This window comes from Panthera tigris, chromosome A1 (genome assembly GCF_018350195.1).
Source record: "Panthera tigris isolate Pti1 chromosome A1, P.tigris_Pti1_mat1.1, whole genome shotgun sequence".
Classification (NCBI taxonomy): Eukaryota; Metazoa; Chordata; class Mammalia; order Carnivora; family Felidae; genus Panthera; species Panthera tigris.
This window is the reverse complement of record NC_056660.1, coordinates 197,484,879-197,507,567: the sequence shown is the minus strand read 5'-3', so window position 1 is coordinate 197,507,567 and position 22,689 is coordinate 197,484,879.

Below are 22,689 nucleotides of genomic sequence, written 5' to 3'. Positions count from 1 at the left end.
TGTCAGGAATGGGCTGCAAAGAGTGTATCTACATGTAAATATCTGCTGGCTGTATTTTCAGACTCAAGATGCTTTGCTCTGCTCTGTCTGATTTCTCAAATGTGACAGGTCCATAGGACAACCCTCCTTTCCAAAGTACAACAGAGAAAACTAGACCCTGGAGATGTGGCCTTAGAGATATGGCCTTGTGTCCATATGTCTGTCCCTTAAAAGTGCTATATTTATTCCCATCCCAGGGCCTTTGCACTTGTACTTCCTTCTGCTTGGAATATCTTTCCTAAGATCTGCACTTTGCTCCTAAGCCTGCCCTTGTATCACCACTTAGGTCTATGATAGGCTGAAAAATGGCCTCCAGTGATGCCCACACCCTACTCTTTGGAACCTGTGAATATGTTACCTTACATGGCATGAGGGACTTGGTAGATGAGGTTAAGGATCTTGAGATGAGAAAATTATCCTGGATTATTTAGGTGGGTCCGATGTAATCACTAGAGTCTTTATAGGTATAGGAAAGAAATAGGAGAGTGAGTATCAGAATCAGAGACTTGAAGGTGCTGGCTTGGAGTCAGAGAGAGAGGGCCACAGTTAAAGAATGCAGGCAGCCTCTAAAAGTTGGAAAAGACCGGGAAATGGATTCTTCCTAGAGCCCTGCTGATAACTCGATTTTAGCCCAATGACACCCGTGTTGGACTTCTAACCTCCAGAACTGGGAGATAATATATTTGTGTTTTAAGTCACTAAGTTTCTGGTAATTTGTTACAGCGGCAATAGGAAACTAATACAAGGTCTTAACTGAAAAGTCACTCCTTAGAAAGTACTTCATACCCTAACTAGTCTTCGATCACTCTACCACATTATCTTCTTTTGTACGCTTCGTGAAATTTATCAGTACTTGTACACTTCGTGAAATTGATCAGTACTTGAAACTACATTAGATAATAAGCATATTAAAGAGCGCTTTCCCTCTGTTAGTGTATGAACTCTTGAGGGCAGCAGGGATTCTGTGTTGCTTTTTTTTAGAACTATAGTTCTAACACCTAGAACCGTGTCTGGCACATAATAACTCCTCACATAAATGTGCAATGTTTCCTTTACAGTCATTCTTCCTCCTTCTCCTTTTTCAGGATATATCTGACGGAATGGAGAGAACATACTATTTTCCATTTTAAATGCTTATTGTTATTGCAAAACAAACCATTTGGAGCCATTCTAAACACTGAGTGGGAGAAAGAGTCCTCTGATCCCCTCCTGTCTCCTGCTTACCTTTCCAACCAATCTTGGGAATAAATCAGCCCAAGCAAGTTTTTTTCTCAAATTCCATTGGATTGTTCAAGCCAAGAAGGAGGATGAAATCCCAAGATTCAGATCTCTGGTAAATTTCCTGAGGGTTGAAACTTGGGCCTGAGCTTGATGTACTCCCTGATAGGATATTAGCATTCATTTGTGACTTACTGGAAGCCCTCCATGGCATGTAAAGTGGAAGAGATTGGCGGGTGGGGTAAGTGGAGGGATTCATCAAACGCCTGTGCCTGGCTTGCAGGGCCCTGACTTGCTGGGCTACTGTGAACTCATCTAGCCTCTCTCTTTACCCACTCTCTTCCATGTAGGTTATGCTCTTAGGCTCCCAAGAATCTCTGCTCCTCCCTTAAAACACTGTACTTTCATACTCTGTGTCTTTCTCATGCTGCTTCTGAGTCTAGAAGTTCTCTCTTCCTCGTCCACTTGGTGAACTTGTGTCTTCCCTCAGAGAACAGTTCTTTTCTTCTACTCCCCACATCTCCCCTGGGTAACCTGAATTGACTAAGAGCCATAACAGAGGTACATCTTCACGGTCATCTGTCTGAAGGCAAGGACATTGGTCTTGTGCACTCTTGGATCCCTAATGCCTAGCATGGGGACCAACAGGGTTATTTGTTGGAGGAAGGTATCTACCCTGCGTTGGACTCAATTAGGGCCATGCATTATTCATCTCTGTATCTCAGAACAGTGAGTGGTCCAGAGTGACACTGTATGCATGTTTAATGACTAGACTTCAATTAAATGGCATGGGTGGTAGAAACTGCTTGCTATCCTCTAGTGATATTCTTAGCTTGTAAGAGTTTTAGCTTGGCATTTGGTTATCTAGAACATTTCTCAGCCTTACAGCTTGCTGTGGCCAAGCAAGCAAGTTCTGGCCAATGAGCAGAAGTGTCACGTGGTAGTTTCTAGAAACCTCCATTGAACCTCCATTGGGTTTTATCTCCCATTTTTCTGTCTGGAACATGGATGCCTCTAGTCATGCAGTGTCAGAATCCCCATGTGCTATCCTGAGTCTAGTAACAGTGGGATACTGTTGACACCCCATGCCTGGTGCAAAAGCAGTGAGTGGTCATTGGTATCTGGAAGAAGAGGGCTGTGTGGAGAAAGCCACCCATCAGAAGCCATCACTTTTTGTGGAGAGACTCAGGTAGCTCACAGGGAGATTGCTAAGGGAGTAAATATCTGATCTCACTTTCTTCCATCCTCAAGTCAATGTTCCTATAAGCTGAACCATGTGGAAATCAGAAGATAAGAGAGCCTGCTGATGTGGGGGTCTCCAGGGGCTGAGCAGGTGAAGAAGGATGGAGACTGGGTGTGGCTGGGTAAAGAGAAGGTACTTGGGTATACCAAGCACACTTGGGTAGACCTCTTTTCTCATTTTAAAAACAAGGGAACTGGATTAAATAATACCCACTATTCTTTCTGGTTGTAATATTCAGACTGGATTTTCTTCATTAGCTGGTTTCACTATCTCAGAACTTTATGCCAAGGCTACCAGGCAACCTAGAGTCAGGCATTCCAGAATATCAGATGTTACAGACCAATGTTCCAATTTAAAATCATATTTGTTGGTGAATGGAATACACATAGAACAATGAATCATATTACAGATCCACGAAACGGATCACAGAAAAGGATCCACGCACATACAAACGATTTTATGACTCAAGTAACACTGTAGCACAGGATAGTCTATAATAAATTGTGCCAGTTCAACTGTATGTAGACATGGAAAAAATAAATCTTAACCCGTACCTCATACACAGTTCCATATGGACTGTCAACCTAAGTGTAAAAATAAGTAAGTAAGTAAGTAAAGCTTCTAAAGAAACCATAGGAGAGTATCTTCATGATGTTGTTGTAGGCTAGAAGAATGGACAAAAGACTTTAACAGACCTTCATAAAAGAAGCATATCCAAATGACCAATAAACATAAGACAAGAGTTCAACTTCATTACTTAGCACTAGAATGGTGATATCAAGTGTTGGCAAGGATGTGGAGCCCCTGGAACTCTCATATACTGCTAATGAGGGTGTAAATTGGCAGAATCACTTCCTAGTATCTACTAAAGTTGATCACACACAAAATATATGACCCAGAACAAGTAGGTATATCCATACATACGTTCACTAAAAGACATGTAAGAATATTCATAGCAGTATTTTATAGAGGGGCCAGAAACTTTAAACAACCCAAGTGGGAATCTCTAGTGGAATGGATACACGATTTGTGGTATTTTACATAAGCAAATACTGGCACAAACCATTAAAAATAAATAATTGCTGGGGTGCCTGGGTGGCTCAGTCGGTTAAGTGGCCGACTTCGGCTCAGGTCATGATCTCGCGGTCCGTGAGTTCGAGCCCCGCATCGGGCTCTGTGCTGACAGCTCAGAGCCTGGAGCCTGTTTCAGATTCTGTGTCTCCCTCTCTCTCTGACTCTCCCCCGTTTATGCTCTGTCTCTCTCTGTCTCAAAAATAAATAAACGTTAAAAAAAAAAAATTAAAAATAAATAAATAATTGCTGTATGTGGTAAAAGGGCTGTGGTAACAATGCTTACTTTCTGGGGGGGACGGGTGGGGTACAGGGGTGGGGGAGGGGCAAGAGGTCAGCGACTGGGGTAAATTTTATTTCTTACCATTGGTTGTGGTTCTCTGGGTGTGTTCACTTAACGAAAGCTCTTTGTATACCTATTTGTGTGTCTCTTTCTGTAAATACAAATGTACTGACTGCAATAAGTAAGTGTTATCATTTAATACAGCTTTTTTTTTTTTTAATAAAAGCAGGGTCAGAAACCTAAGGACTGGTCCTTCATTACTCAACACTAACATAAAGATCAAGGCAAGAGCATGTCTGCACTGTCACTAAGGAATTAACAACAGTGGACACTTTCAAACAGGGTTTCTTCACAAAGGTGTTCAAAACCAAAAATGTTTCTTAAGTCATTTGTAAAACCAAATTTTATTACAGTCTGGAGCCCTGGGTATTGTGTCAGGAATCATATGCAATGAGGTCATTTTCTTTTGCTCATATTTCTGTCTGATAAAGAAAATAAATCTATTTGACAGAACAAAGAATTGCCTCCGATGAAAATATATTGAAAAAAAAAGGCAGCATTATTCTCAGCTCTGAGAGCCTAAGGGGAAAATGATAGGAGGTTCAAAAGAAAGAGTTCTCTGCCCTGGGAAAGATTAAATTTGTACATACTTTCTCAACACTTATGCATTTTGGTTAAGTTAATTCCAATTACTTCCAACAAATACTTTAGGTGACTGACCGGAAAGACATATCAACATAGAATTATAATAAAAATAACAGTGATAACTGAAACACCCAGAACATGCGCCATGTTGAAGATGAGAGGGTTGGGAGGAGTTTTACCATAAAATCTATCCATGCAAATGGTCCTCCAATTGTGTGCCACATTTCGCTCTTACTGTCCCAGTGGCCAAGGAAAAAGAAAACTTCAATAGATTCTCTAGCTCTCATTTAAAACAAAGAAAAAAAGAGAAAAGAACAGAAAAGGAAGGAAGGACGTGTGCCAGTCCAACACGACGGACAAGCATTCCTTGTCTAGTAGGAGAAAGTCATTAGCAGGATTGTTTACATAAGGTTGGAAAGCTTAATAAAAGTTGCCATTATGGTAGGTTTTTTTGCATATATGAAAACATTCTTAGTTATCTCCGGCAAAAGGCGAAGCTGTAACAACACGAAATCACGGTTTCTTGAAGGCACAATATGACGTACATGCTCCTGTCAGTTTGAGTTGGCACGAAAGTGATTGTGTAGTGCTCAGGGAATGGTGGATTCGTGGCACCCAGCTTTCCTTGGCCACGCCAGTCTGCAGCAGTAGAGTAACGTGGCACGGTCTGTCTGGCCCTGCCTTTGGTCAGCACTGCAGAATCCCTGCCCCTAGCCGTTCATGGGCGTCCCCAGGGCTGGCCATGTGTGCTCTCCAGCGTGGCACTCTCAGTGGCCATGTGACGCTTGCACTCAGCTGACTCCCTGTGGCGATGTCTATGTTGGGGCATGATGTATTCATTTCCACTGAGGACACCAGTGCCACTGAGCTGTTGTAGCTGTGCTTCAAAGCCATGTCATGTGTCCCCTGCTGCTAAAGCACAGATCTCTGTCTTTCTCTCCTGTCCACTTACTGGGATGCCTCCCTCCCATTCTTCTGTCCGGATTGGGCTGAGGTGGCCCTGCCACAAACTCTTATCCATTTTGGGCTCCCACTCATTTTAATCCCAGCCCCACCTGGAAGTTACCATCACTCCCTCTTATGCCCTCCTTTGGGCCATCCCAACGCTGTCCGCTGGGGCTCCCACCATGGTTATGTTCTTGTTTCCTACTGTCTCTTGTCCCTTAGGACCCAGCCACTGGGAGCAAGACCAGAAATGTCCTGATTTCAGGTAACATGTGGGTTTTATCACCTTTCCTCTCTAACGTGAGTCTATTACCTGGAACTGAGCTCGTGTGCCAGCTTGATTTCCCTAGACTAAAGCCTTTCCCAGGAGGGGGATCTTCTGCCAGGAAGGCCCAGGTATGTGAATCCAGGGGGAACGTTGCTGGAATCTGAGTGGGGACCCCAGTGGCATCAGCATGTCCCTTACACCACTCCCTTTAAGTGCTTAGGTCTGTGCTTAGGTCTTGTCTAAAGCCAGTCTCTTCCAGAAAGTGCTCATTCCTCTTCTGACCTTCAAAGTCATCCCAGACAGGCAGCTCCTTCTGAGTAACGATAGAAATGGTTACTTAAAGGGTGCTTCACGCTGGGCACTTTGAGGTATTATTTCTGCTTTAAAAATAGTTTTCACGTTTGTTTATTTTGAGAGAGAGAGAGAGTGAGAGGGAGAGAGAGAGAGAGAGAGAGACAGCAGACAGGTTTAGGGCACAGGGAAAGGGAGAGAATCCTAAGCAGGCTGCGCGCTCAGCACAGAGCTGGAAGAAGGACTCGATTCCAGCACCGTGAGATCATGACCTGAGCTGAAATCAAAAGTCAGATGCTTAACCAACTGAGTCACCCACGCGCCCCTAATTCTGCTTTTTATAATCACTCAGGAAAGGAAGTCCTGCTATCCAAATTTTATTAAAAAACATTTTTTTTAATGTTTATTCATCTTTGAGAGACAGAGACAGAGCATGAGCGGGGGAGAGGCAGAGAGAGGGAGATACAGAATCCGAAGCAGGCTCCAGGCTCCAAGCTATCAGCACAGAGCTCGACGCGGGGCTTGAACTCACGAACTGCGAGATCATGACCCGAGCTGAAGTCGGACGCTCAACCGACTGAGCCACCCAGACGCCATGCTATCCACATTTTAAAGATGAAGGGGTTAAGTGGTGAGGTTAAGTGACCTTCCCATGGCCACACTGAGTGACTGGTGGAGCTGAGACTCAAGGCCAGATTTGTGGGATTCGAGCCTGGCCTTGTCTTGTTGAAACGGTAGAGTATATACACTGTCCCTGGAACCAGAACCTTCTTATGAACAGCTCTCTTCAGACACATTCAAATATTTTCGCCTTCTTTTCTGAGAATTTAAGACACAGACACAAGTTCCCAACACACAGCGTCTTGAGTCCTGGCATGAAGTCTGCTCCTGGACTTTTTATCTTTGGACATCAATTTCATGCCTTCATCCTTTTTTTAACCAAGGGAAGCTTCCAGCTTTAGTACCCGGGTAATGTCTTCTAGGGGTCGATCAATTTAAACTCCTTCCTTCTGCATGCTTCACTCCTGTAGAAATCCCCCAGGGCTTGCCCAGGCTGAGGAAGATCTCTCTTGTGCTTCCATGTGCCCTGTTAGCACCCTGCCTAAGGCCTTTCTCTGAAATGGACATTTCTTGGCATATCTTCCTTCCTTTTCCCCACTCTCAGTTCCATTTAGGGATTCCCGTGCTGCCCATACCTGCCTCCTTAGTGCAGCACGTGACCATCTTCGGATCATGTGATTGATTCACTCAGCATAAGGCCCCGGGTGCCACCCTTGAACCAGACTGACTGCCAGGACACTCTCTGGGAGTGCTGGGGCAAAGACACTATCTCTTTCTGGCTGGATCTGAACAAGGAAGCCTGTAGCACTGGTCATCTTGAGACTGTGAAGGAATGCAGCCAATACCCCAGAAGACAGAGAATAGGGGCAGGGATGGACAAGAAACCCGGGGACTGAGCCACGGAGAGGGAGCTGGCTGAGGCAAACCCCTTGGGGAGTTTTCAATCATGTGAGCCAATAGATTTCCTTCCCTGTTTGGGCCTGATGGAGCCATACTTTCTGTTGTTTGCGTTAAGAGCGTTCTAAATGTACATTGTGCAATAATGAATCACGTTTTTGATATCTTTCCTGTAGAGGGTGACCTTCTTGATCCCTGAGAGAATACCGTTTGAATGAATAAATGGACGAGCGACAGAAATGAGGGAAGAGAACCCAGTAGTTCCTGTGTGTCGAGGGTTTGTTTACGACCACTTCACTAGCTCCTCATTTCTCCTCCTGATTCATGGCCATTTACCAGTTCAAGAGCGGAGTCCCTTGAGGAATCTTCAGGAATGATATCCACGGCCAGAAACCCAGCTCTTCTTGGTGGCGAGAAGCACAACTCCACCAGTGCTCGTGAAATCTTGCAACATGAGAAACTAACTCAGAGAGAACCTTACAAATGCACCTGCATCTCTTATCAGGCAGTAAGCGGAAGAAACTTTGACTCATCCATTTTTTAAATCAGGGTCTTGGCAGCAAAACACTATGCAGAAATGTCACCACTTGGCTCCAAGCCGGGAGAGGTTGATATTTGGAGGCCTCAACGGCCTCCTGCTCCACAAATGAAGGAATAAGGTGAGGTGGTGAAGGAGGTTTAAGTAGCAGTGGGCCTTTCATTCTTTACTGTATGGCTCTTGTTTTTATGTGCATTTATGTTCACACCTCCCCCACCCCCATTCCAGGCCACATTTTCCACTGGGTCTCAAAATAAAAAAGTGAAGTTGTCACTGAAGCCCTGGCAGAAAAAGAACATGTGTGGGGATAGATTTCTTGCAGTTTCCCCTGGTTTGGCTCGCCCTGGCTTTTGCCCCTTCCTCCCCTCACCCCCCCACCCCCCATCCTCCCTCCCCTGCTAGGACAGCTTTGCTCTTTGGCAAATGTTGGTCAGGAGGAAATGCCCTGGCCTTGGCCTCTTGATTTTACAGCATCAAAGGTCAGGGGCCAGGAGCACTGTGGAGGAAGCATTGCATACACAACTTCAAGTTAGCAAATCGGAACTAAAGGCTTTCAGACAGCAGCTGGGAGGAAATAACAGGTGACAGAAAGTTGCTTCAAGAATCAGGTTCTAGGCCTGGCTGTGCCACTATTTTTTTTTTTTTTTTTAGAGAGAGGGAGAGCACCAGTGGGAGAGAGGGAGAGAGAGAGAGAGAGAGAGAGAGAGAGAGGGAGAATCTTAAGAGAATCTTAAGCAGGCCTCACACTCAGTGCAGAGTCTGATGCTGGGCTGGATCCCACTACTGTGGGGTCATGACCTGAGCCCAAATCAAGAGTCGGATGGTCAACCAACTGAGCCACCCAGGCGCCCCTCTGTCACTATTTTTGAGAACCATGGCAAGCTCTTATGGTCCTCTGAACCTTGATTTCTTCAATAGCAAAAAACGGAGTTTCTGGGTAATAAGATAAGGCAAAATAGCTGCTACTTCTTGGGTACATCCCACTGGCAACAAGAAAGAGGACAAAAGCTATTTTTCCAGTTCCTCTAGAGTTTGTCTCACCAAGATCAATAGCTGTCCGGGAGCTTGTCTCCTGGATTCCTTTTCTCGTCCCTGCAGACAGCCAACAGCCTAGCCTACCCTTCTTCACTCAATGGGTCTCATTTCCCAAAGGCTCATGTTTCCTGCCATGCATTCCTATTTAGGAATAGATAAAAGGAATATTCATTTGATAGGTACTATGGTTTGAACATTGTTATCCCCTCAATATTCATCTGCTGAAATCTCAACCCCTGAAGATGATGGGATTAGGAGATGGGAACTTCAGGAGGTGCGTAGGTCATGAGAGATTATGAGTGGGCTTGGTGCTTTATAAAAGAGGCTCCAGAGAGTTCCCTGGCCCCTTCCACCAAGTGAAGATAAATGAGAAGTCTGTGATCCAGAAGAGGGCCCTCATCTGACCATGCTGGTACCCTGATCTCAGGCTGCCAGGCTCCAAGACTGTGAGAAATACATTTCTGTTGTTTATAAATGACCCAATCTGTGTATTTTGTTACAGCAGCCCAAATAGACTACAAAAGACCCCCAAATTGTGGGGATCACAACTGAAAGACCACCTGAAGGGGTGCCACAAAGGACCATGCATCTGTACAAAAGCACTATCCATCGATTATTCTATCAACAACCATTTATTCATTTTTGTAAGTTACTCATGCAACAAATATTTATGTTGAATTCAATCACTCACTCAGCAAACCTTATACTTCCAGGAATTGGGGGGCAGAAGAGTAACTAAGGTGTAGACATTGTTTTCTTGTTGTTTAGTTTAGTAAGAGACATAGATTAATAAATAGCCCTAAAGCATTATAATTAAATTGCTTTTGATAGAGAAGTCATCGAGTGCTGTGGGAGTACATCTGAGCGTCCCTATGTCCCTAGACTTTCCAAAGGAAATGATGCATAACGATGAGCTCCAAGAGTTAGCCAAAGAAGAAGGGATGAGGGAGGGTCTACAGAGAGTGTTCCAGGCAGTAACAGCCTATGCGAAGGCTGGAAGGTGAGAGAAGACACAGTGTGTTGCCACAGAGATTCCATGATGATGAGGGTGTGGGTGGGTGGAAGTCTGAATGAGGTAGTTGCAATTAGGTACCACTGTAGATTGTCAAGCAAGATAATGGACAAAAATGCTTTGGAAAAACAATTAGTCTTTTCCTATATTCAGTGCACACCGGAGGTGACAGACACCAGAGCTGGGGAGAGGTGGAGACAAGGACTGGAGTACTGTCCCTGGAAACGGAAACTACAGAACTGGTAGCCACTGACTGTCTTTCAGATTAGCCTATGCTATACCAGGAGAGCCTAGAAGAAAACTCTGCTAAGTAGTAAATGAACTCAAGAAACTGTCATCCCCTGGGTGGAATTTGCCTTATATTCACCTGGACTTACTTATCGTCATGGTTTTCAAATTGTGTCCAAAGATCCTGAGGGTTTCCCAGAGGTGCTCTGGAGACTCCATTCAATGAAAATGGTTCTGTTGATCTATTTTGGACAAATGGACACTTGAAAACCACTAGTCTGCTTTTTCACAATACACATGCTCTGTCCAAAGCCCAGTGTCCTTGGTAATTATAAAATTTGGATGTGTGTGTGTGTGTGTGTGTGTGTAGACTGTCATTTTCTGTCTCAGAAGGTTCCTAGCAGCAACCCATCCAAGCCCCTCCTAAAGACATGATTGCTCTTTTTTTCTGTTGTTCTGTGTTCTGTTGCCCTGCCCTCCCTGCCTGATCCCAGACCCAGTTCAACAAAGAAAAACCTTCCTCAACAACCCTCCCCATTTTAATTCTCTTGCAGCTCTTCTCTGGAGGGTGGAAAAAATTAATCTATATTATTGTCAACACCAATCATAATAAAACATGAACTCTGACTGGTGAGTTTTAGTTCAGTCAAACTTTTTGAAGAGAAATGGAAAACAAAAACAGTATGTTTTTCTTGACAAGAATGAATAGTTCCCAAAGGAAATAACAGAAGTTCTGCATTTTGTGGGAAGGGAAGAAAGGTACAGATGGGAGGGAGATAGAGGATGTTTCAGCATGGTCCCTGGCTCAGAAAAGTTGTTCAATAAGTGTTAGGTTCATAGATTCCTTCATTCCTTCTACAAACACAAGCTCTAATCTCTAGGAAACTATTTTATTTGCCTCCCAAGTTATCTCTTGGCAAAGCCAAGAAAGTCACCACATAAAGGACATGCAGTGTCTGTCCCCTGGCTTGCATGTTTCCCAAGTTCCCCAAATACAGCACAGTGAACAAGAACTAAAGGCTCTCAGACCTGGGAAGGACCTTGAAGAATGACCGGAAGTCAATTGCCCAGGAAGACCCTTACCTGTCTGCACAGGCCCAGCATTTCTCTCTTTGGACAGCTCTGGTAGAAATCCCTTCCTGATACTGAGTTGAAATTAATCACCTGTAGCGTGGGGGATGGGAGGCTGCACAGAATTGTTCTAACTCCTCTCCCTCTCGCAATCCTCAGAATACTGGAAGGCAGAGACCAAGTTCTCTGAGTCTTCTTGCCTCCAGAACCCCCATCTCCTAGTCTTTCAAAGCTTTCTGTGAAATGGGGTTTTCAGATCCAAAATTATCCTGGTCCATCTCCCCTAAGAAGCTTCACTTTCCTATTCTTCAAAGTAGGCTTCCCAGAACAGAAATACCGCCTAGCCAGTGCAGAAGAGAAGGGACTCTATTCTGTCTGATTCCAGAGCCTCCTGCTTACTATCAGCTTTGGCAAGTTTCTTAAACTACAGGGACCACGGTTTAATATGCAGCTTCATGTAAAGTGCCAACTATAGTGTCTGACATAAAAGGAGCATCTGATAGTTGATATTCACCTTTCCATCATCCTTCTTCAGTTAACACCATTCTTCATTCTATACCATCATCACATACGATGTGATAGCATCCGACTGTTGGCTTAGAGGTTTTATCCAAGAGTAAATTCAGCATAAGCAGTTCTGATCCATGGCTTCCTTATTCTTTAGTCACATATTGTGTGTGTGTGTGTGTGTGTGTGTGTGCGTGTGCATGTGCATTTGTCCATGTGTCAGAATTTTAATTTATCTTATAAAATTGTGTCTGTTAGATGCAAGCTGCTGTTTTTTCCCTAGCTTTATTGAGGTATAATTAGCAAAATTGCAATATATTTAAAGTGTACAATGTGACAATGTGATGTGTGTATACATTCCCAAACAAGCCCAGACCCTCTATAGCTTTATCTAAATAACTAATAAAAATGTTTGCATGGTTTTAATAAAGATTTAAGCCTGGCTATCACTAGAAAACCTCCTTTAGGTTGGTTCTAATTACTAACCAGAATCTTTTGAGTAAGTTCACCCAACCTGTAAATAACCCACTTAATTTCATTTTTATTTTGTGAATAATTATGCCTATTAAGCAAAAGAATATGTGGAAGTTTGTCAAAGGACTTGGACAAGTCCAGAAACATCAGGGCTCTCGTGTTTTCTTTCTTTACCAACCCAGGAAACTATCCCAGCTGGAAATGTGTTCTCGGAACTCCTTCAGGCTCCTACTCCTAGCGATCACAGCTCTGTGGCTTAGTGTTTATGACTTACCTTAATGATTCACTTGGGAATCTCACTGAGGAATAGAATTTTTTTTTTCTAAAAGAATTATATTTAATGAAAGTAAGACTAGTCATTGAAGCAGGTAACTCCCCGCATCTCAGGGGTCTAATCCAGTAGCACGTATTTCTCATTCGTGTATGCAAAGTCTGTCAGGGGCATTCCTGACAGGTGAGCGATTCTATCTCCAAGCAGTAATGCCAGCCTCTTGGCTTCGGCCATCTCCGGGTTCTGCGATCCTCCTGACGGATATACCTGGTACAAAGGATGATGCTGGATTCAGTGAAAACGATTGCAAAAGAGATAATGGAGAGAAGTTCAGATGAACAGGGAAAGAAAGGAAAAAACCAAAGCAGGGATCGAAGAAGTATAGAGGATGTGGCACACTCAAACTCAGGTATATGGGGAAGGCTTCTAGATAGATAGGAGTCGCGCCTCCAGTTAAGGGATGCGGCCACCTTACGTCAACGCACAAGGAGGGAGCCAAGAAATACACACCCTGACCTCACGCTCCTCCTCCAGGACTTCACATTTTCAAAACAGATCCATTAGCCAAAGGGGCGGGGAGTTCACTGATGCTGTCCATACAGGTTGGCCTTGGGACACAACGCGGAGAGATAGCACGGGAATCACATTTTTGAGGTGAGAGTAACACAATCCAACTTGAGATTAGTGTGGTGGTAGTGGAAACAGGGGCTGGAGAGGGGATATACCGGAGGCAGGGAGACCTTTAGGGAGGCAAGAGCCAGGCAGGAAGGGGCAAGGACAGGACAAGGCAAGACCTAAACACTGGGACCCATGAGTTGCCGGAGATGAGGCAAGAAAAGAGCTGAAGGGGACTATAAAACCATGGTTTTAAAAGGAAGATGATGGGTTCACTGGAGGACAAATTACCTTGGGACATCCATTTAGAGATGTCCTGAGTCAGCCTCGCCCCAGGGGAACAGATTTTGCCATCTGGTTCTGTTGCTTTCTGCAAAGTGCTTAGAAACTCACAGATAATCAGACCTGGCCCAAAGCAAAATCATAGATGCTTGTCTAAATCATGTCCCTTTTAACAAAAAAAATCTTCGAGGAGCAAAATATATTTTATATGAATTCCATATCATCAGGAATTCTTTATTTCGTGTTACATTGCATTGATTTCTAGAAGGTGCATGCTGTAGATGATATTTGCTACCTGAAATTTAACTTGAACTTGAAAGTGCATGTTGGATGACCTCCCAGAAGGGTGGAATTGAATCAGAGTTTGTCAACGTTGGCATTAGTCTCAAATGCATGCTTTAAAATACAGATTGACTGAATTCGTTGCTTAAAAACAGCTCACCAGCCTCAGACTGTTGCTTGCCAAATATTTGTCCATAATTAAGGGCACTTTGATATAACAAATTCAATATTCAAACTTATTCTTAAATGAATATTGGAAATAGTCTTTCAGAAATACAAACTTAATTTGAAATTGAACCTAAGTAGACAAATCTGGAATTTAATGTGGTGTCATTAATCTAGTTGTAGAGCCAAATTTCCATTCATATTTTTACTATCTTCGTACTCCACTATTTACAGTAATTATCTTTCTAAAGAGATTTGGTTAATTTTAGGTTGAACTATTTTAAATAAAAATATACAGCCATTTTTATATTTTCATATTTATAGATTGAAGTACAAGAGGTTACTCTTATATTAAGGCAGCAATAGTATCAATTACAAAAGATCAGAAAAGCATTTTGAAAAGAAAATGACTGAAAATTGTGGTTAAGATTCAGGATAAATTAGGCATGTGATGTTTAATCATGCGTATGAGATCTCACAAGACTAGCTGGTGTCATAAACATTTACTCTGACATTTGTAGTACGTGAGTCACATTTCAAGGATGGTTGACTTTTCAGGGCTCTCAGTAAATTGGAAAATGTCCATTTCTTCTAAAAAGAAGCCTCCCTGAAAACACAGAAGTATGAAACATTTTTGGATCTCAGTTATGGCAGTCTGAATTATCAGCTATTCTAAACAACAGAGGCTGGGCTATGCTACAGAAGCAAACAACCCTAAATTCTCAGTGGCTTAAAACAAAGTTCATTTCTCACTCAAGCACTATATCCCTCACCTCTCAGTGGGGTCTTTGTTCCACATGTGCACTCAGCGAGCAAGGCTGGTAGTGCCTCCACTAATTGGAACACTGCCAAAGACATTGAGATGGGGAATAATGACTGGTAAACCCTTGAAGACTCCCATATCTGAAAGACGTACGTATCATTTCCATTTACACGTCATTGGTGGAAGCAGACCATATGGCTATGTCTAACATCAGCAGAGTAGAGAAGGGTAATCTTAATCATTCCCAGGGGAGAAGAATCGGAAATATTAGTGAAAAGCACCACCTTTCTGTGGATTTTGTTTTTAGTTTCAAAAATGAGTTGCCACATCAAGTGAAATCAGAGAAGAATTGAACTTGGCATTTGGGGTCCCTGGATTTCAAGGACAAAAACAGTACTGGAATCAACGTGAACTTGGTCATCTGGATATAGATTAGCTTGTCCTGAAATTGGCCTGATGAGGAAATTTGCAGAGTTGGTAGGAACATAATCCTAGTGAGCAAAGGGTGTGTGGCCATAGGACAAGTTAGAATGAGGGAACATTCCTTTTTGGAAGAGTGATCTCCCTTCTGATCTCTCTGCCCCCAAAGCTTCTCATTCTTGAACAGCTCTAGCATTTTTAGTTTAGGAATGCCTCATCTTTTGTTGCTTAGGGAAATACTTCCTGCCAAATGGTTTTAATTTTCTTTTTTAGCTCCTTTTTTTCTTGGTATCATCTGTATTTAGTTGAGAAGAATAGTTTGGGAAGACATTAATCTGAACCATTCTAGTTGCTTATTTTCCAATTCATTACTTCTTATTTTGGATCGACTGACTTTTACCCCTTCATTTTAATTTTTTTTCTCCCTTAAATGGCTCACAATGTTGATTCTTGGGATTTTTGAAGACTATGATAATTTGGCATTAATCATCTTGTCCCACACTGGACCCAAACACATACCGGTTTCACTGCCACTCCAACTTTTTGTTTAAATATTTTCTGAAATCAGGTGGTGCACAATCACAGTTGTTCCTTTTTATTTAAAAGAAACCATCTCCATTATGGAATAGCTTCTTCCAAATTTTGAACAATCAAGAAATTCCTTTAAACCACTCCATAATCAGGATGCATCAGAGTTGGAGTGACTTTAAGCCCAGGTTTGCTTTGATGATAGACAAGATGAAAGCTCACGTTGGCAAAAAGAAAGAGTTGGCTTTAGGACAGAGCCCAAGCCAAGTCTTTACGGAGGGTTCCATCAACCAGTGGGCCATGGAATTGCTGTGATTGCTGGCTCTCAGAGATTTCTGGCTGAGAGAAGAGGGAGAAGAAGGAACTAGCCAAGTCCTCTTCTTGAAGAACTCTCATTTCCATGCCTAAGGACAAATTATTTAACAAGTTAGCATTTCTTTTGTGCTAACTTTCTTTCTTTCTTCAGCCTTTTTTCTCTTTGCTTTTCAGTTTTGGAAGTTTTTATTGTCCGATCTTCCAACTTAGAGTTTCTTTCCTCAGCCACCTCCAGGCTACTGACAAGCCCCTCAAAGGTATGCTTCATCTCTGTTTCAGTGTTTTTTTATCTCAGGCATTTTTGATTTTTTTTTTCTTAGAATTTCCGTCTCTCTTCTTACATTACCCTTCTGTTCTTACCTGTTGTCTACTTTATCCATTACAGCCCTTAGCCTACTAATCACAGTTCAAAAAAAATTCCTGGTCTGAGTAATTCCAACATAGTTGCCATCTCTAATGGTTCTATTGTTTGTTCAGTCTCTTCAAACTGTGTTTTCTGCCTTTTTGTCTGCCTTGTAACTTTTTGTTGGCAGGTGAACATGATGTACCAGATAAAAGGAACTGTGGTAAGCAGGCTTTGCGTAACGTAGTGGTAAGTGTGAGGAGGAAAAGCATTCTGTGGTCCTATGACTAAGTCTCAGAGTGCCTGCACCCCAGACTGTGAACTTCATCGGTGCTCCTAAGGTTTTCACCCCACTTTGGGTGGGGCAGGGAGGCTAGAGTGGGGAGGAAAAGCATCTTTCGTCGTATGACTAAGTCTCGATCTTTCGTGTGCCTGCACCCCAGACCATGAACTTCACTGGTGCTCCTAAGGTTTTCACCCCACTTTGGGTGGGACAGGGGGGCTAGAGTGGGCTGGAGTTGGGTGTTTTCCTTGCTGCAGGTAGGTAAGGCCCTGATAAAACCCTGGCAGGCTGGGCTCTGGTTAAATAGTTTCTCCCAAGGGCATGTCTTGTTAGAAGAACAAAATGCTCTAGAGTATTTCAAAATGAGGCCCTTTTCCTGGCATCCTGACTCCTGCTGGAAGCATGAGGGGATTTATCCCCCTATCATCACTGTGAGAACCTGGTAGAACTCATTGTAGGTAAACTCACCGGAAGCCTGGGTGGCTCAGTCAGCTGAACATCTGACTCTTGATTTCAGCTCAGGTCATGATCACACGGTTGTGGGATCGAGCCCTGTGTTGGGCTCCGCGTGGAGTGTGAAGACTGCTTAAGATTCTCTCTCTCTCTCTCTCTCTCTCTCTCTCTCTCCTTCTGCTCCTCCCCTGCTCATGCACATGCACATGTTCTCTTTCTCCCTCTCTCTCTCTCCTCTCTCTTTCTCTCTCCTTCTGCCCCTCTCCCCTGCTCATTCTCTCACTCTCTTTATAAAATACAAAAAACTCACAAAAGTGTGGGGGATCCCCAATAGCTAGGTCCCCCTGGAGTTTTTAGCTCTCGGACTGATCCGACTGTTAGCTCCACAATCGTCAACCACAGCCCAGGTTTTCCCCCACAGAGGTTTCTGCTCATGGACCTCCGCTCTGGTATTTGTAATTCTTTGTAGCTGCCTCTCTGCACCTCTTCATTTCGGAGAGCAGCGGTTTGCCCCATGACCTCATTTTTTCAACAAATCTAAGAAAAGCTGTTGATTTTCCAGTTTGTTTAACTTTCTACTTGTTGTTAGGATGGAATGACAACTTCTAAGCTTCTTATATGCCAGACCAGAACCAGAAGTCCCTCTCATTTGTTATGAGACTTTAAAAGTATTGAATGAGGATCTGCCTGGGTGGCTCGGTCAGTTGAGTGTCGACTTTGGCTCCAGTCATGATCTCATGGTTTGTGGGTTCGAGCCCTTGTGTCGGGCTCTGTGCTGACAGCTTGAGCCTGGAGTCTGCTTCAGCTTCTGTGCCTCCCTCGCTCTCTGCCACTCCCCTGCATACATTCTCTCTCTCTCTCAAAAATAAATAAATAAACATTAAAAAAAGTATTGAACGAATAAATAAACATTAAAAAAGTATTGAATGAATGAATTATAAAATGAGTCAGAATTCAACTATAGTGGTGTTAAAAAGATTCACACACACGTACACACACACAAACACACGCAGGTATGTAATTTATTTCTAAATCAAGTTTTCCCCAGCTAGGTATAGGTGTTTTCTCTCTTCCTCTTTGTGCCGTCTCTTCCCTCTTTGCATGGGAAAGGCAAGAATTTGAGTCCTGGGATGGATATAGCAGCTGGTGAGGACCTCCTTCCCCTCAAGCTTCCCACTTCCCAGAGCCTGGAATCACTCAACTGGGATTGGGTTTGGCTTCTTCTTTGGGAGCTCTTGACCCAGCTGTGGAAGCAGTGACTGTTGGGTGAACACACACTCGGGGCAGGAGGGGGTCTCCGCTGCAGCTGTCATGCGGTCTGTTGGGACTCCCTTGAGAACCAGGCAAGGAGAACAGTACGTAGAGCACGGAGCGAGGCGTGGAAGGTAAGAGTGATGGCGGAGCACAGCTTGGGCCACGTGAGGTCTGAACTCTAGACCCAGTTCTGCCACAAACTCATTGCTCAACACCAGGCCATTCATTCATGTTCATAGGCCTCATTTGGGGTTGGATGAGGTGCTCCCTAGTGGTCCTCTCAGCTCTGTCTACGGGTATGATCCTCGCAAGCAGGATCTCTCAGTCAGCGAGGCTGCTCTCTGGTAGATAGGCCTAGAAAAGGCCCCCAAAGCACATAATTCTTAGCACACAAAGGTATGCTGCCCGTCTGGGGTCTCTGGGAGGTGCTCTCTCCAAAGCCCAGAGCACATTCTGGGGCCCTTCACCTGGCTCTCTCTTTCTATAAGTCAACCTGCTCAAAGGTACCAGCTCGACTGGGCAGGAGGGGGCCGCCGGCAGGCCACGAGCTGGCACGGGGCTCACAGAGCGTGAGCTCAGAAAGTGAGCCGGGCATGGGCTTGCGTTGGTTCCATGGAAAGTCTGAGGCTGGGTGGTTGTGCTGGGAGCCAGAGAGCACTTTAGGAAAAGCTGCCAGAATCGTTCAGACAAGCACTTGGGGGAATTTCAGTTGTCCCCAAAGTACCTTTTAATTTGAAAACAATCAGGAGGCAGGTCAGAGGGTTTTTCCATCCTTTGGCAGTGAGTGGCAATGCCTGGTCTTGGAGAACCCGGGCTGTGTTGTTACAGGCTCCAATTAGGTGTGAGAAGTGGTTCCTGGGGCCTGCCAGCTGGGGAGGAGCCAGGCAGCTCATCATCCCTTGTCTCATAAACACAAGGGGCTCTAGCACCAAGCCCAGAAAGACCCATGATACCTTCATCGCGCAAAACTTTCCAAACACTGGAGGAAGCTCCCAGGCTCTGCGGCAGATCTAGTCACCCGAGAGCCTGAGATGACAGCACTCAGAGATATTTCTGAAACTAGAGATGCTGGTGACATAGCAAATGTAAGTGGGAGGATGGCGCTGAGCAACTTCCAGCGGTCTCTCCAGGCCGGAGGGCACCAGGTCTATGCCAGGAGGAGGCGGGGAGGAGAGTTTCAGCGGGAGACCCGCGACAGGACCGAGCGACTATTTTTCAAAGGAAGCTCCACGATATGGGCTCTGGGTCAAGCTGCCAGGGCTCCTAGCCGGTGATCTTAATCTCAAGCCTCAGTGTTTCCAGTTGTAAAATGGGGTGATGATATTGCCCAGCTCACAGGGTAGTGGTGAGAATAAGTGGGACAAAAGACTCGCGCGATGAATACGGTGCACTCAGTAGAGAAAGGGTTCGAAAAGTCAGAATTGTAGTAAGTGTGAGCGATATGAGAAGTGTCATAAGTGTAAGTGATAAGCTACGAACAACCGCCCCAAGTTTCTGAGAGGCTTGATTTAAAGACTGCCAACTGCACAGCACTTTGGGCTGGGCCTGAGGAAGACTTTTTAAAATGTTAGATGTTATCAGCGGCCCACTTTACAGATGAAGAAACTGACATTCGCAAAGTGGTGGTTTGCTTGAGTTCGTGTAGCTAGTTAGTGACAAAGTCAAGGTTCAAATCTGGGACTTTTGACTCCAAATCCTGTCTTGTCATTATAGCACACAATAAGCCATTACAAAAATTATGTCAGACGTCTTCTAAAGCAAAAGCATGCACACGTAGATGTTAGAAGAATAGAAAGAAACGGGGGACCTGGGTGGCTCATTCGGTTAAGTGTCCGACTTCAGCTCAGGTGTTCTGTGTCTCCCTCTCTCTCTGCCCGTCCCCCGCTCGCACTCTGTGTCTTTCTGTCTCAAAAATAAATAAACATTAAAAAAAGAAAAAAGAAAATAAAGAACAAACCCTACAAATGCCTGTGTTTCCTAACTCAGAATTTCCCTTCATGGTGAGATGTTTGGGTCACATGGCCTGACCATCACTGTGGACCCACCTGACCAGGAAGACATCCTTTTCTGATTTCTCTAGAAGTCCCAAACCCATAGCCAAGGGCACATTTACAATTCCTTTCTATGCAATAGTTTCTTTGTTTTCCCCTTCATGTGGCAACCAGGGGTCACTCAACATCTTTCTTTATGATTATGGTTTTTCTTAAGAAATCACTTCCACAGAAATAATAGGAAATTTTTCACAGGGCATAAATTCCTTGAAGGAAACGCTCAGAAGGTTGCAGTACCCTAGAAAGGAGACTTCCAAACCCAAACTCTTAGCAAAATCTATTCTAAGGAGAGTTGACCCCTCAAGGAGAAAGTCTCTAGGCAGATGACAGTGCAGTGATTTCTTTACACCTAACAGAGCCATGACCTGTATTCCTCAAAGTTCCTCCTTCCCACCCACTAACACTGCCTTGGCCTCAGCGCTATTAAAGTATTTAGCTTCTTGTATCGTACCCATCTATTTACATGCCTGACCTACTTGAGCGGAGGGTCAGTAACCCTTCCACATTTGTAGCATGCAAGGCCCAGCCCTGATGGGGCTGCAAAACAAGATATATTGAAAGAGAGAGTGAGTGTTCTTTTATATTCTGGATCCTACTTTCGATTTTACCAAATGGTATTTTATTTTCTTTCATCTATATGACCCAGAAGTTATCTGGTAGGTGCCCGCCTCCTAGAGATCTACCTCAATGGAACTCAACCCTACTCTCCTGAATCCATAGCTGGTGGAAGCCTAGAGTCCCCCTAAGAATTCCTCCTCTGCCTGTTCGCTCGATGTTGTACCCTGCCATGAAGCAACCGTCCCTTTTTTGACTTCCACTGAAAAAGCCATATGAGCCGAAAAGTCTTTATTGATGATTTTGGAGCAGAAATGGAGCCATGACACTACAAGGCCAAGAACTTCCTGCTGAGAGCAGCCCCAGCCCTCTTCATGGCCTGTGCGGCCCATGGCTGGGCTTTTTCACCCTGTGGTCATCTCTCTCCATTTTGCTCTTTGTTCCAGCTCCCTTCTCCTCCCACTTCTTTCCTTGTCTTCTTATCTCCCCGCTTCATCTCTAAAACAAGAAGGGAATCTCAGTGCAGGCCAGTTTTACTCTCTTCTTTGAAGTTTTATGGTCAACAAGCACCCAAGCCCTTCAGGTCCCAAGAACATTTCCAAATAATAACTATCAAGATAATAAAATTTCTTTCATCTTCGAATACAAGGAAATCAAGTAATTTGTAATCATTGCCTGATGGCAAGTCTTCTCAACCCTGTCTTACATCAAGAAAAAGCGAATGTTTTGTTATTCTGAGGCAAAGTCAACATAGAAACTAGTTTTCAGCTTATCAGACTGATTCTCTTCTATGTAATGTGTTGGCCAAAGCCCTGCTCAGGTTACAGACATCTGGGTCAGAATATCCCCTCAGACACATGTTCCCATGGTCAGAGATGTTTCTTTCCACCTCTGCCGGTCCCTTCTCTTGTTTTCTTTGCCTTCTCATGAAAGAGAAACCCTATAGTGAAGGGCTAAATGGTGCATGCCTCAAACTCCGCAGCTACCTCCCCGCCCAGCCCTGGAGTGGCAGTCAGTACCGGGCCTCCCTGGGGACCCGGCCCTGTGGGCAGACAACTACCCGGGACATCCATGATAAAGGACCTACTGAGACTGCTTTGCAAACAGCCTCTGAGCCTGAATTTGAGGAAATAGTGTTGCTATTTTGGGGTCTGTCAAGAGAGTGCATTAAGCACTTGGATAATTTAAAACCCTAATTGACTTTTGTCCCTCACATCCCTTGCAGGAAAGTGCTAAGCCTTCCTGGGGGTTTCTACTTCCTGTGATTGGCAGCCTGGGGCAAGCCTCTTTTCCCAGGACTCTGGGTTCCAAGTAACCAATTTGCAGGGGAATTTTCAGAATCCTGTTCAATTTTAATGCAGGACCAACTGCTTTTCATTGTTAGTTGTCTTCACCCAAAACCTTTAATCTCCCGGTTCCCTGTTCTCCTTTAACCTCATCCCTCCCCAGACCCATACAAGCATTTGAGGGTAAATAAATCCTTCAAAGTAGTCATAACCCTAAACACCTACATTTCATTAAAGCCAATAAAATAGGTCAAAAGCAGTTACATTTTCCCAGTGTTCTCTCTCCACACACAAACCCCCCAAATATCCCAGCTTTGTTTGTTTTTAATGTGCCTATTTTTCTTGCTAAAAATAGATGTTCCTGGATCTCATATGTGTTACAAAAATAAAACTCATTTGCAAAACTGAAAAAGGACCCAATGCCAAGAAGTTGTATTTAGATTGATCCGGAGGCACAAGCACAAACGGATTAAGAGTTAAAATGGCAACCACCACTG